This window comes from Cebus imitator, unplaced genomic scaffold (assembly GCF_001604975.1).
Source record: "Cebus imitator isolate Cc_AM_T3 unplaced genomic scaffold, Cebus_imitator-1.0 Scaffold359, whole genome shotgun sequence".
NCBI lineage: Eukaryota > Metazoa > Chordata > Mammalia > Primates > Cebidae > Cebus > Cebus imitator.
The window spans coordinates 2,272,783-2,285,866 of record NW_016107674.1 but is presented as its reverse complement, the minus strand read 5'-3'; the positions used below and the strand labels follow the sequence as shown (position 1 = coordinate 2,285,866).

General features: G+C 38.8%; 1 long non-coding RNA gene across 1 annotated transcript; it reads right to left on the bottom strand.

Moving 5' to 3' along the window:
* Positions 1 to 338: 338 nt before the first annotated feature.
* On the bottom strand, positions 339 to 6,176 carry LOC119467979. Its single transcript, XR_005196619.1, has 3 exons — positions 5,966 to 6,176; positions 5,611 to 5,751; positions 339 to 2,071 (listed from the first exon to the last, which is right to left on the bottom strand). It is a non-coding gene; the product is annotated as an uncharacterized LOC119467979 (long non-coding RNA).
* Between the last annotated feature and the right edge of the window lie 6,908 nt (positions 6,177 to 13,084).

The window sequence follows — 13,084 nt, the reverse complement described above, 5'->3', positions numbered from 1 at the left end:
TGGAATTCATAACCCATCACTGTTGTGATTCACCATCTGTCTCAAAAATCATAGAACCCATTTACATGGTTATTTAGGCTTTGAGGTTTGTGCAATTTTATTATCTGTGATCAAGTCATTTGTATGATGGAAAACAGTTTGTCTTTGACAGTTTTCTGATTCTTATTGAAAATGAAACCTCTATGCTGAATTTCAAGGGATTTTTTTATCATTTAAAATAAATGCAAAACTTTATTATTCAGTTTCTGCATTATGTGAAAATACCAAGTACATTTAAATTAATGATAAGTATTCAAATTTTTTTCTTGTTGAGAAGAAAATTTAGCATTAAGCAACAATTATTTTAATCATGCTCCTAGAGATGTATATATATGTTTTTTTCTCCATACTTGCCTATATACTTATACATCTTAGTTATTTGAGTTTTATGGTGAGTATTTTCTCTAAAATGAATTATATTATATATATGCTAAATGAAACTGGCATGAGCAAAGTTTTGGAGGTAGCAAGGCAAATAATTGCTTTCTGTGATAACAGTAAGATATGTCCTTCAAGACATATCTTCCATACCTAGAAAGGAGTTTTTACATTATTTTATCTATAATGCTCATTGAATTTCTGGTTCATTCAAATATATGGGTTTTTTTCCCATGAACGTTATTTGTTGAGAACAATAGAAACATCATACCTTCCTTTCTGCACATTAATTTTCTCCCTTTTCCTGACAGATACGGGGTTTTTTTTCCCCATGAACTACTGAGAAAAAAACTCAAGGTACTTTTGGACAAACTGGTTGGGTTTAGGCCCTCTCATCAGCGAGGCATTGTGAGATTTGTATTGTTATGTAGCACCCCAAGGTAACACCAGTAAGTACTTTACAAGAAACAAATTATCCGACAGTAATGAAATCATGTTGTTCCAGAACAAACAATACAAGGCCCTAGAGGTAATGGGGACAGGAAAGAATACAGTCCAAGCAATACTCCTTTGCATACCCTGGGAGAATGCAGCACATAGCATTCTGTTATTAGAGCTAGCAAGCATCATACAGGAAGTAGATACACTGGGCTTCTTTGCAGCAGAAATAGGAGCTGTGTTGATGTGCATGAGTTGGGAGATCTGCTGGGAGGGATAATGTAGGGTGTTGGCCTGAAGCTTGGAGTGCCTCAATTTGGTGGTTAAAGATGCCAGAGGAGATGAGAGGGCCAGAGGAAGGAGTGGAGGCGGGGTGTGGGATGGGGCTGTAGGAAGGATGAGGAAGAGTTGTAAGCAGGTGCAGAGTTGTGGGGAGGCTGGAAGGTGAAGAGAAGCCAAAGCAGAGTGGGAGAAACATAGTCTGAACAGCAGGAAAGGAAAATGGACTTGGCAGTAACATTTGGCAAAGACTGGAGTAGGAAACTGATGAGAAAGAGGCCAGTGAGAAGGAGTTTGTGTAAATCAAGGCAGGATGTGATGAGTGTCTTGGCAACACAGAGAAATAAAAAAGATCAGATTTTAGGGGAAAAAAGATTTTAAGTAAAGCTAGATGTGAGGACACACAGATAAAGAGAACATGAACTTAAGAATCAAGTTTAATCTCTTTCTATAGTTACCTTTCCTCTCACCTATTCCCATGTTGAGTGACCCCTATTTTGTCAAAACTCTTCCCTTGACCTTCAAAAGCACTGTTTTCCTGTTTTCCATTTACCTCTCTGTTATACTTTTCCCCATGGTTTCAACTTTTCTTTCAGATGCCTCATGTGTGTATATCTCCAACCTGAAGCTCCCCAGAGCTTTAATTTTGCATTTCTGCTAGATGGATATTTCCTAATAGATGCACTGCTATCACCTCATATATAAAACTGGTTTTCTTTGTATATAATTTTATACTACCTCCTCTGTGGTATCACCATTCTCCGGTTATCTACACTCAAAACCTTACCCTATCCAAATAGTGACTAGAGGTAGGCAGGCAGTTGGGGATGGGTAGTCCACTCTTATCTATGAGATTATTCAGCGATCTTCCGGGAGATCTACTCATTCACATGATAAGAGCTTCAGTAAGGGCAAAGGCACAGGTCCACGTTTCAGCCTGCAGTAAGGCAAAAGAGAAAATTGAGAACAAAGCAGCTTCCTTTGAAGAATATAACACGGAAATTGCACATATCACTTACCACTCACATCTCTTGGGAAAGTACCTAGTCATATGACCACACCTAGCTGCAAAGGAGGCTGGAAAATGTAATCTGTACCTGGGCGTCTAAGTCTAGCTACAATCAGAGTTTTATTACTGAAAGGAAGAAGAAGAAATGCTCTATGTGAAAGGTAGGGAGAGAGTTAGGGGGAGGGGAGAAGGAATTAGCTAGAACACTGTGCCACATTCACAAAACCCCACAAGAATCTTTATTTCCTCCAATTTTCAACACTTATCTGCTTTGATTAAATTTACATTCCTTTGCTTTGTTATTTCTTTTACATTTTTATAATCTCTCTACCTAAAATATAATCTCCTTGAGGACTCAAACTGCATAATAAAATCTTTGAGCACCTAGCACAGCACCTGGTACATAGTGAGTGTATAAAAATTGTGATTTTCACAAATTATAATGATGATGATGCCTTTTGGAATCAAACATAATTGGAAGTTGTGGCACAAGCTGGGAGAGAAGAACCTACTCTGAACAGTACATTAAGACATGTTGAAAGAGTTACCAACTACAGGGCTCAAGAGTGTGTAGGCTGGGCATGGCGGCTCATGCATGTAATCCCATCACTTTGGGAGGCCAAGGTGGGCAGATCACTTGAGGGCAGGAGTTCAAGACCAGCCTGGCCAACATGGTGAAACCCTATCTCTGCTAAAACTACGAAAATTAGTCAGGTGTGGTGGTGCACACCTGTAATCCCAGCTATTTGGGGAGGCTGAGGCACGAGAGTCACTTGAACCCAGAAGGCAGATTTCACCACTGCATTCCAGCCTGGGTGACAGCAAGACTCTCTCTCCAAATAAAAGTGTATGCAGTTGCTGTGGTACACATATTGAACCTTTCACTAAAAGTGCATTGATAGCATTCAGCTAACCTTTCTAATGCCATGTGAGATGACCTTGAGTATACTTATAATCAACAGAGCTGAGAAGTTTTGGTGCCAGGCTCATTATCTCATTGAATCTTTACATCTGTATGAGGTCAGTATTAGCCTCCTTTTAAATATGAGGAAACTGAGGCTTAGAGAAAGTTAAAGAAATCACCCCTCACACTATTATGTGAGTGCTGAGTGATACTTAACACTTGCTCTTCTCACCCAAAAGTCCAGTGTTCTTCCCACATACCGCCAGTTTATGAGCATGATATGTATAAGATGGCAATAAACTAACTAGAAATCCTGAACATAAATAGTCATAAAAAGGGAAGGCAGCATTTAATAGGCAAACCTATGGATCTTAATGAGATCATTCAGCCACCTGTACTCCTAGGCTGAAAATGGGGGGAGACCTAACAGAAGCCATGTTATAGCATCTTAATGCAAATTGGGCAATATCTCCTGGTTACTCCAGAAGTCTGAAGGTCGTAACCCTAGTTGCTATATTGCTATAGACAAATTTCAGACCAATATGATGACTCTGTCAGCTATCAGAAAAGCTATAATGAGCAGTGTGAAGCAGCCAGGGGAGTGGGGTGAAGGTTGGACAATATGAAAAGAAAAAAAAAAAAACAGAATCCATGGGGATTAGTCAGGGGACCGTAACCTTGTGTAAAAGACTGAATCAGGATGCAAAACCCTACAGAGAAAGGCCAGGGAGTTTGTGAAAGTAGTCATGTAAATACAAGAAAATGACCTTCTCAACAAGGGAAATGGAAACAAGGAGCATGAGAAAATAATTTAACTACAGATGGCCAAGAAGTCACTTACATCACCGTTAAACAGCCACATTGAATGAAATTGGCAGAACCCAGCTCCAAGCTTATTACATGAAGAAGCTCATTTTGTGAAGAAACATGAGTTACAGATATAATTGCTTAATAACTTACAGGCTTCTGGCAAAATGGAGGTATCAGATGGGGCTGGGTTACAAAAATGTTTATGTGGAAATTTTAAAGGACCATGGCTTTGGGTGGTTCTGTTGTCACTGAGGAAACACCACTGGTTCCCCATTGTGTCAATGGGAATATGCAAAGCCTCCCACTGCATGACTAAGGATAGGTTAAAGTGTATCAGTGTTTTCACTAGGAAAAAAAAGTAAGTGCCTTTATGCTACTAAATTGCTTATTACCTTTTTAATTCCACAATGATGTTAGAAATTTGACATTATTCTGGTTCAAGGGATCTCCACAGAGATTTTCTTTCCAGAAAGGAGGACATTGAAAGAAATACAGCCACAATTTTTTTTTTTTTTGATATGAGAGACAAGATCAACTGGTTTTTGTTTTGTCAATAGAGATGATAACACATATGATAATGTCAACAATATATTGTCTATACCTCATTTAACAGGGTGATTTGCCCAAGATTAGACCTCCTGTAGTTTTTGACAGAATTGGGGATAAGGGTCCGAAACTTCTATTAGAACTAGAGATATGATATGAGTTCACTTTAAGATAAAATTGTCCTTTTTGGTATTGGGAAAACATCTATTTTAGATCTCTGGTTAAGCAAGGATGAAGCAAAAAATAATTTTTTTCAGTGGTGAGGATGATGAGCTCTAACGCTCAGTCACAAGTCTGTCTCCTTGTGAGAGGAATCATATCCCAGCAGAAGCTGCTCTGAGCCCGGGAGTAGAGGAAGCATCTGAGGGGTTGAGGGCTTGGGCTGGGGAGTGGTGACAAGGCCAGGCTGGCACTGGCACCTGAGAAGAAGACCATGGCATAAGGAAGGAGACACTAACATGGGACCCTGCTAGGGCCTGGGGACCTTGAGCACATTCTAGCTTTGTACCAATTTTTAAAGTTTTCTATATTTTAACTCCCTTTTGCAATTCTTAAGCCAAAAGTAAGATTTGGTTTAATACAGTTGTCTGGTCTTAGCTGTGTTTGGAGAATTGGGAGACAGATCTGTGCCCACAGTTGGGAAAAGGGTGAGAGGAAGGGAGCAACTGTGAGGAGGCACAGGGGTCAGCAAAGGGCCAGACAGGAGTGGGGAACTTGCAAGCATTCCTTCTAGGTTCATTGAAACACAGAGGGGTAAGCAACAACTAGGTAATAACTTGACAAAAGAAAATTCCAAAACTTGTGCTCCTCTGTAAAAATCTTTATACATCAATATCAGCTCTAGTGGTCAAGTAAATACATATGAATAATTATTTATTCCTGCTGAGTAGTTCACACCACCTTGAGATAGCTCTTCTCCCATCCCTTTTCCTTATCCTGCTCTGTCCAAACCAAGGGGCTCATCAGGCATTGGCCGTAGTCAGACTACTATTATCTCCTTCTGCAGCCTGGAGCATCTTCACCTTTGGTTGAACAGACACTGGAAGGTTGAGACCTCTGAACAAGGTTAACTCTTTACCCCAAACCCTAATTGAATATAATCCCTCATCTCTCCTCTTCCATTTCTTCAACATTCTAGAGGATAATCAGAGATTATAACTCAAAGAAGGAAGCATAGGAAAGTGTTATAACTTTAAAGACTCAACACCTCTTTTAGTAGTCATGGCCCTTTTTGAGAACTTGGGGCAAACTTTGTAAAAGATAAAGCCTTCTTGGTGAGCTGATTCTTGGGAAATTGTATTAGTGAAGTGTGGTGTCTTTCATGCAGTGTTTTAGTTCAAGGGCAACTCTAGAAAGGAAAATGTAAAATAACCGTCAGCCAAAAATGTCACTATATTTCATTGTCCTCCCTAGCTTATCAGCTCATGAACCAGAAGGGACCATAAGAGGAGGACTTTCTGTTGCTATCTAGGTCATGACTTTTTCTCTAAGATAATCTGCGGTTTATATAATCATCGATGGGTTCCTGCTATGGAGAAATTTATTACCTAAGTTTTACCTACCAGTAACAAGTTTCTCCAAAGCACAGAAAGGAATCCATTCTAAGCCATTCTTCTTTAGAAAGCAGCAAGCAGAAGCTCATTTTTAACCAGTTAGTTGGGATCAACTGAAAGAACAAGAGTATGACAGGAAGAATATTATGCAAATATCAGATAATCCACTAAAAATTTAAAAAAATCCTTACATTTTTAAGGGGAAGGAGGCAATCTCAAAAGTTTTCAAATAAAAACTTACTTTCTATTTTACTGTTGCTACTGCTGCTGCTTTTTAGCATTTTCTATTTTATTTTGATAATAAAAAATAATAGGTTTCTGAAACCTTATTAACAATTATCAATAGAAATGATATGGGATTTGAGGTTAGAGAGATGTAAAAATGTATTGTGTCTCTGCCACCTTTTTGTGTGTGACTTTGAGGAAGTTATGTACAGTCTCAGAGCTTCTCTTTCATTTTCTGTAATTATATCTACCTCATTGGATTTAGAGAGAGGTAATAAAGAATCCAAATATAGAGCACCTAAAATGCTGCCTGGTACATCTTAGACACAATAAATGGCCATTGTTATGATGATGACTATTGAAATAATTTTTATTACTGTTTCAGCACAAGACCTTCACACTCAAAAAATTAGAACAGCAGAAACATAATGAAATCTTGGAACTAAATTTGCACATTATAGCAACTTTTAATTATCAATTAGGTGTGCAAGGCTCAAGATTTCCTGAGGAATACCAAAATTCCCAAGACACATACAAATATAGTTTGGCTGTGTCCCCACCCAAATCTCATCTTGATTTGTAGCTCCCATAATTCCCACATGTTGTAGGAGGGACCCGGTGGGAGATAATTGAATCATGGGGGCAATTTCCCCCATACCGTTCTCATGGTAGTAAGTCTCACACAGTCTGATGATTTTACAAGGGGAGAGCCCTTTCAGTTGGCTTTCCTTCTCTCTCTCCCTCTCTCTCTCTCTCCCTCCCATCTGTTGCCATGTAGGAAATGCCTTTCACCTTCCACCATGATTGTGAGGCCTCCCCAGCCACGTGGAACTGTGAGTCCATTAAACCTCTTTTTCTTTATACATTGTCCAGTCTCAGGTATGTCTTTATCAGCAGCATGAAAATGGACAAATACAGTAACTTTCTACTACAGAAAATTGAGTAACAGGATGGCAGTCACTGATGGCCAAGAGCTGACCTGGCATTTGCAGCTACACTGTGGTGTCTTCCTGTTGAACATAAATAATTTAATAGTAAACCATTTTCAGACAAAAAAATCAACATTGTCCAAACCACAAAAAATAATCAAACATCCCCATATTCTGTATAATATGAGTAATTACTGATTCTCTACCAATCATAACTTCAGTTGTGCTTAATTTTTCTCACCTTTCAGACAGGAATTACCAGGGTACCCAGTCACAAAATTATTACTACTTCCTAATCTTGTTCAATCCAAAGAAAAGTCCCACTTCCTTAAAACCTCACCAAATTCTTGAGTATACTCCTTTTCCTTTAGAAGTATGTAGACACTCATGCACTATTTATGGCATTGTTACTGAAGAGAAGTCTCTGAGGTAGACCTGATTATTTCTGCTTTTTAGGAAACTTACTTTTCTATGTGTGGGTGCACTTAAGATCCACGTTTTTCTTTGTTCTTGAAGATCTATAATTTTTTTCAGGTTATAGCTTGGTGTTGATTATTCTGTGTCATTTTTTTCTGGGTTAAAATTGAGTTCTTTCAACCTGTAGATTCAATTCTGTCAATTATTCCAGAAGAGTTTTCTTTTATTGTATTGCTGAATACTTTTCTCTTTTTCATGTTTTCTGTTCTATTCTTCAGAAATTCTATTCAGAGATCCTGTTGGATCTGGTCTTACATCTATCAACCTCTGTCAAATCACATTACCTGCTTTCCTATAGTCACCCCTGCTGCCTGACATACAGCCAACTATTGCTTTTCTAATTGCAACATCCTTGCATGTGCCTTTTTGGACAGGGACATTTATTTTAGTTCATCTATATTTTGCCTGAGGTCTGACAAAGCACATGTTATCTTTCAATGTCCTATTTTATGTTGACCCCAATTTCATAATGTTTGACAGATATTTTATAATATGTGATTTAGGGTTCTTAACCCTCCTTCATTATAACCTTTTTGTCATTTTGGGCAGAGTTCAAAAGAAAGAAGTTTCATCTCTAGCTAAAAGCGTCAGAGTTGTTTTTAAAAGTGTACTGTATAGTCCTAGTGCAATGATGGTGTTTGGGAATGACCATTGTCTCCTTGACTCCCAGTTCATGCCCCCACTTCGTATAGAAGTCATGTGATTGGAAGAATAATCTTGGTTTCAGGGACTGGCATATCCCTAAGTATGAGCTTGTTTCAGGAGTGAGCATGTGAAGTATGAGATGAAGTTTGCAAAACTTCTGGGAAATATTTTCTCCATGTTACAAGAGAGCACAGCTAAGAATAGCTTTTTTGTTCCTCTGTTAATGTTCTATATAGATGTGAGGTCTAGAAGAATTGTGGCCATCTTGACTTCATCTTAAGGATGGGGCTAACGTGTGGTGTAACCAGAGATAAGAAACTAGAGGCCGAAGAATTGTGTTCACAAAGTTATGCTAGCCTTAAAGCTGCCCTTCCTTTGCACTTCCAGCAAATCTAGCCAATGCCAACACATTTCCTTATTGTTTAAACATATTGAGTTAAAGCCATCTTAGCTAAAAAAAAAAAAAAAAAAAGAAAAAATACAGTAATATAATTCTTGTTCTGCCTTCACTCTCCACCTCAGTAGTAGGTTCACTTAGAAATACGTCAAAGCAGTTCATGTGACCATAGTGGTAACAAGTGCCAAGCTTATCTTGAAAGCCTTGGACTATGCACTGAAATTTCCCAGTAAAATTTTAATATTTTTTTTCTTGTGATAATTACAAGCAAAATAATCATAGCTCAAAGACCCCATTGGCTCTACTTCTGTGATTTTTAGGAAGAGCTATGATTATTCTGCCTAAGAAAAATAGTATGTCTTGACTCAGGGCCTTCATGATAAAGTACAAAACAACATACTGAATATAGTGCTTGTCTTTCTTCTGAAAACGTTCAATGGAAGTGAAGGTGTATGATAGAGATACTTCGGAATTGTTAAATGGTTGAAGAGTGTTAGGATGGACCACAGGTGGCTAAAATAGAGTCTTTACAGCTTGGTCATTCCAATTCTTTCCCTTCCATTACAGCGGACATTTATTGAGAGTTAATTTTGCTTTAAATAAAATAATTTAAAATAAAGTTTATTTCTTCCATAATAGAAAGAAAATAACTTTCTGGCAATTTCACCCTGAATTTTTAAATCACCTAGCTGTATTGTTAAATTTAATTAGAAATTCTTTTATTCAATAGCTATCTATTGAGCACTATTTGCCTGGCACTTTGCCAGACACTAGGGAGCTAATGGGAAGAAAGGACAAGAGAACATGGGGATGAATAAGGAGATTCCCAGACTTTGAGGCACTCCTAGCCTCTACAGACACAGACACACAAAAATACAACCCTTTAGTTGGTAATAAAGACAAGGACATAGTTAAGAACCCACAGGGAACCCAAAGGTGAAAATAGCAAATTTAAGCTATTATGTTGATGCTTTACTGTGTTAACTCTCTAAAGGATATCTTTATTTGTAAGAACTTCTTGGATACCATGTTTTAGTTCTCAGCAATGATGGAGAGTAAAGAAAAAATTTTGAAGAAAACAACCCTCAAGTAATATGATGCAGAGAGTCATTTCCCTGTGGAAATAACAGTGGTTTGAGTTACTGCTTATATTGACAGATATTATCAACTTAACATTCCTATTGCAGAACTCTACTCTTACATAAATTTGGAGGATACATTCATTTATTGGGGTTACTCAAATTCTTTTCATTAAATTAAGGCTGCAATGTTGTATTCAAACATCAGGGATCTAAAAGTGTTAATTCTGCTTCAAAAGGTGACTGACAAATTTAGGAAATAGCTTATAATATTTAGTTCATATTTATATATGTGGTTTGGAATTCTCTTTGGCATGTTAGAATAGGTCTTCTCACTCTATTACCATGAACACAAGTGACTGTTAGAATGGAATTCACAGGGCAAGGATTATTATATATCTAGCTTTTGGATTATTTTTATCTTAGAAACTTGCACAGCTTTTCCTCCCACGATTAGCAATGGACATAAAGTAATAGCGTTCTGGAGAGGAATTAGCATATCTCTTGGTAACATCTTGTAATGGTGACTGGCATTTGGGGCAATTGATTCATCAATACGTGATTTGCAGGAATTTCACCCTGGAGAAGTAGTTAGAGCCATCATTCACAAGTCACAATGCTGGGCCATTTTAGATGTTACAGAATTTTCAATCCTAGCCCCAGATTTTTCTGCCGACAATGAAAACTCACAAAAGGAATGTGGATAGAGCTCAGGATAACCCAAGAATACTTTCATGGGAGTGCTGAATTTGCCTTTTTGTAGCTGAGCCCAAAATCTTGCATCATTTCTCACTGCTGTGAAATTAGGAACAAGAGGAGAGGCAGCTTTCCTTCTGGGAATTAATGCCTCACTCTGCTGTCATATTTTCCAGTCTCTTCTACTAAGATGTGATTTTCAAATGCTTAATGATTCTAGGCATATACAGAACCAACTTCAATAACAAAATCACACAGGAGTTGCCATTAAATGTAGGCCCTTTTCTACCATGAGGTGTTCTGACACAGCTGTTTCCATTCTGTTAGTAGGTCTCAAGGGGTCATTAATAAAGGTGGTCTCCTAATTAGGATCCACACAGAACACACTTGTCTGACTTTTGAATCAGGTGCTCCCCAACTTCCTGGCTCCAGCTCAAGAGGCTTATTGCCCTGGGGCAATTTATTTCACTTTCAGCACCTTCAGGCTGTCTCTGGGAATCTCTGTTATGCTGAGTGACTAAATTTTGACTACCTGTGGCCCCAGGGAGCCTAATTTCACTAACAGATGCCCTCTTCCCTAGTTCTCATCAATCACTGGATGTGGAGACCAGAAAGAAAACCTTAAGTTTGTCTGAAAGCCTGTGGAATACAAACCAAAAAGCACCTGTATCCCTCCAGCGAGACTGACTGTACACAGAAAGGTGCTCACATCTTCTGCTATGTGTGTGAGGCACTGTGGGTCTGACTTTCAATTTAAGCAAAGGTTTAAGAATAGTAAAAGAATAATCTATCGAGCTGTAAAAGTCACAGATGCCACTTTTAATGGTTAATGCAAACATGGAGAGTATTTACCAAAGGCAGGGAACCTCAGTTGTCTACCCTGGCCCTATACTACCCTATCTCATTGTGCTCCCTGTGTCCTTGCCCAACACTGTCAGACTTCTGATACTTCCTTGAACACAAAATTGACATACAGAACTTTATGCTTTTACTTCAGGGAGATCCCGGTTTTTTTGTTTCTACCTGGCCAAATTAAACTCCAGCTAATGTTGAATTCTCCTCAACGAAGCTCCTCTGCTCCACCCCATCAAAATACATGCTCTTTTCTCTGTGTTTCCTATAGTACTTTTATCAAAATGTCCTATAGAAATGGATTTCTGTACATTTCCCTTTCATTTTCTTTTTAATTTAATTTAATTTTTTTCAGACAGTTTTGCTGTCTCCCAGGCTGGATTGCAGTGGCGCAATCTCGGGTCACTGCAACTCCTGACCCCCAGGCTCAAGCAGTTGTCCTGCCTCAGCCTCCCAAGTAGCTGGGATTACAGGTGCCCAAGACCTCACCTGGCTAATATTTTGTATTTTTGGTAGAGATGAGTTTTCACCATGTTGTCCAGGCTGGTCTTGAACTCCTGACCTCAGGTGATCCATCTGCCTCAGCCTCCTAAATTGCTGGGATTATAGGAGTGTCCCATGGCATCCAGCCTTTCTTTTTCATTTTCCGTAAAGCTTTGGCTAAGGATGTTATCCATTGAACCATTCCCTGACCCCTAGACAATGACTGTGAACCAAATTTTCCTGAATTAGATAAGAGAGTAAACTTTATCTCTTATGAAGACTTTGTATCCTTCCTTCTTCCAAACATTAAATTGCCATCTTATTTTTCGCTGCCAGGAAAGTTAAGACTAGGTTTTATATTCTTTCTCAGTAACGGTAGGGACTTTCATAGCTGTTTTGCTCCTCATAACCTATGGTTCTCTACTTTTATTTTCATTCTGTTAATTTTTTGCAGTAATCATCTTTGTGAATGAACTCAATTTATTTTTAGAAATAGGTAGGGCATAAACAAAGACAAAACCAAAGTGTTACATTAGAATGATACTTGGAGAAGATATTTATGTGAATGGGTATAGGAATTAGGTCTAAATGGACGGCCTCCCCAGGACCTAACTTAATTTAGCATGTTGATAGAGCAAATGGTATCTCTTAAATCATTTTCCTTACAAAATCATTCTCGATCAGTTTTTGGGTAAAAGCTAAATATTGGATTATTTAAATGAAGGTGGTGGGAGCTTACACAAGTTGAGTGGAACAAAATTTGGACCCAGTTCTGTGACTTGAGGCCAAAGGAAGAAGAGACCTAATTTGGGAAACTGTGTGGGAGCAAGCGATTTGATAGAGTGACTTTACACAGAAGCATCCCTGAATGAACCCATAGCCTGTGGGGAATGAGGCTTAGGCTACAAAATTCTTCTTGTCTTAAATTCAGCAGCAGGTGCTGAATCGGGTGGGAATTGTAGAATGGAGAAAGGGGAGATGAAGAGCTCAGTGGGCTCCACCCTGGAAAGCTGGGACAAATAAAGGGAAGGGAAGCAAGACTGGGTCTGGTTGGACCTACAGAGTCCATGCTAGTATTTTCCTAGCACAGTTCTCTAATGACCAGTACCTGCTTGCAGTCCAGCCTAGTAACACTCAGTCTATCCCTGCATCATTGTTTTCTAGCAGGAACTCTACTTTGAATCTCAAGAAAACAAAAATCAGGTGGACCCAAGGGTCCAAGTGTTTCCTGCTGTCCTTATAAGGCCCCAGATCAACAGCCCACAGCCCTCTCACCACCCCGATTTGGCCACTACCACCTCATCACTACCAGCCGAATCCTTGCCAGAAGAATCTGCTGAAGGGA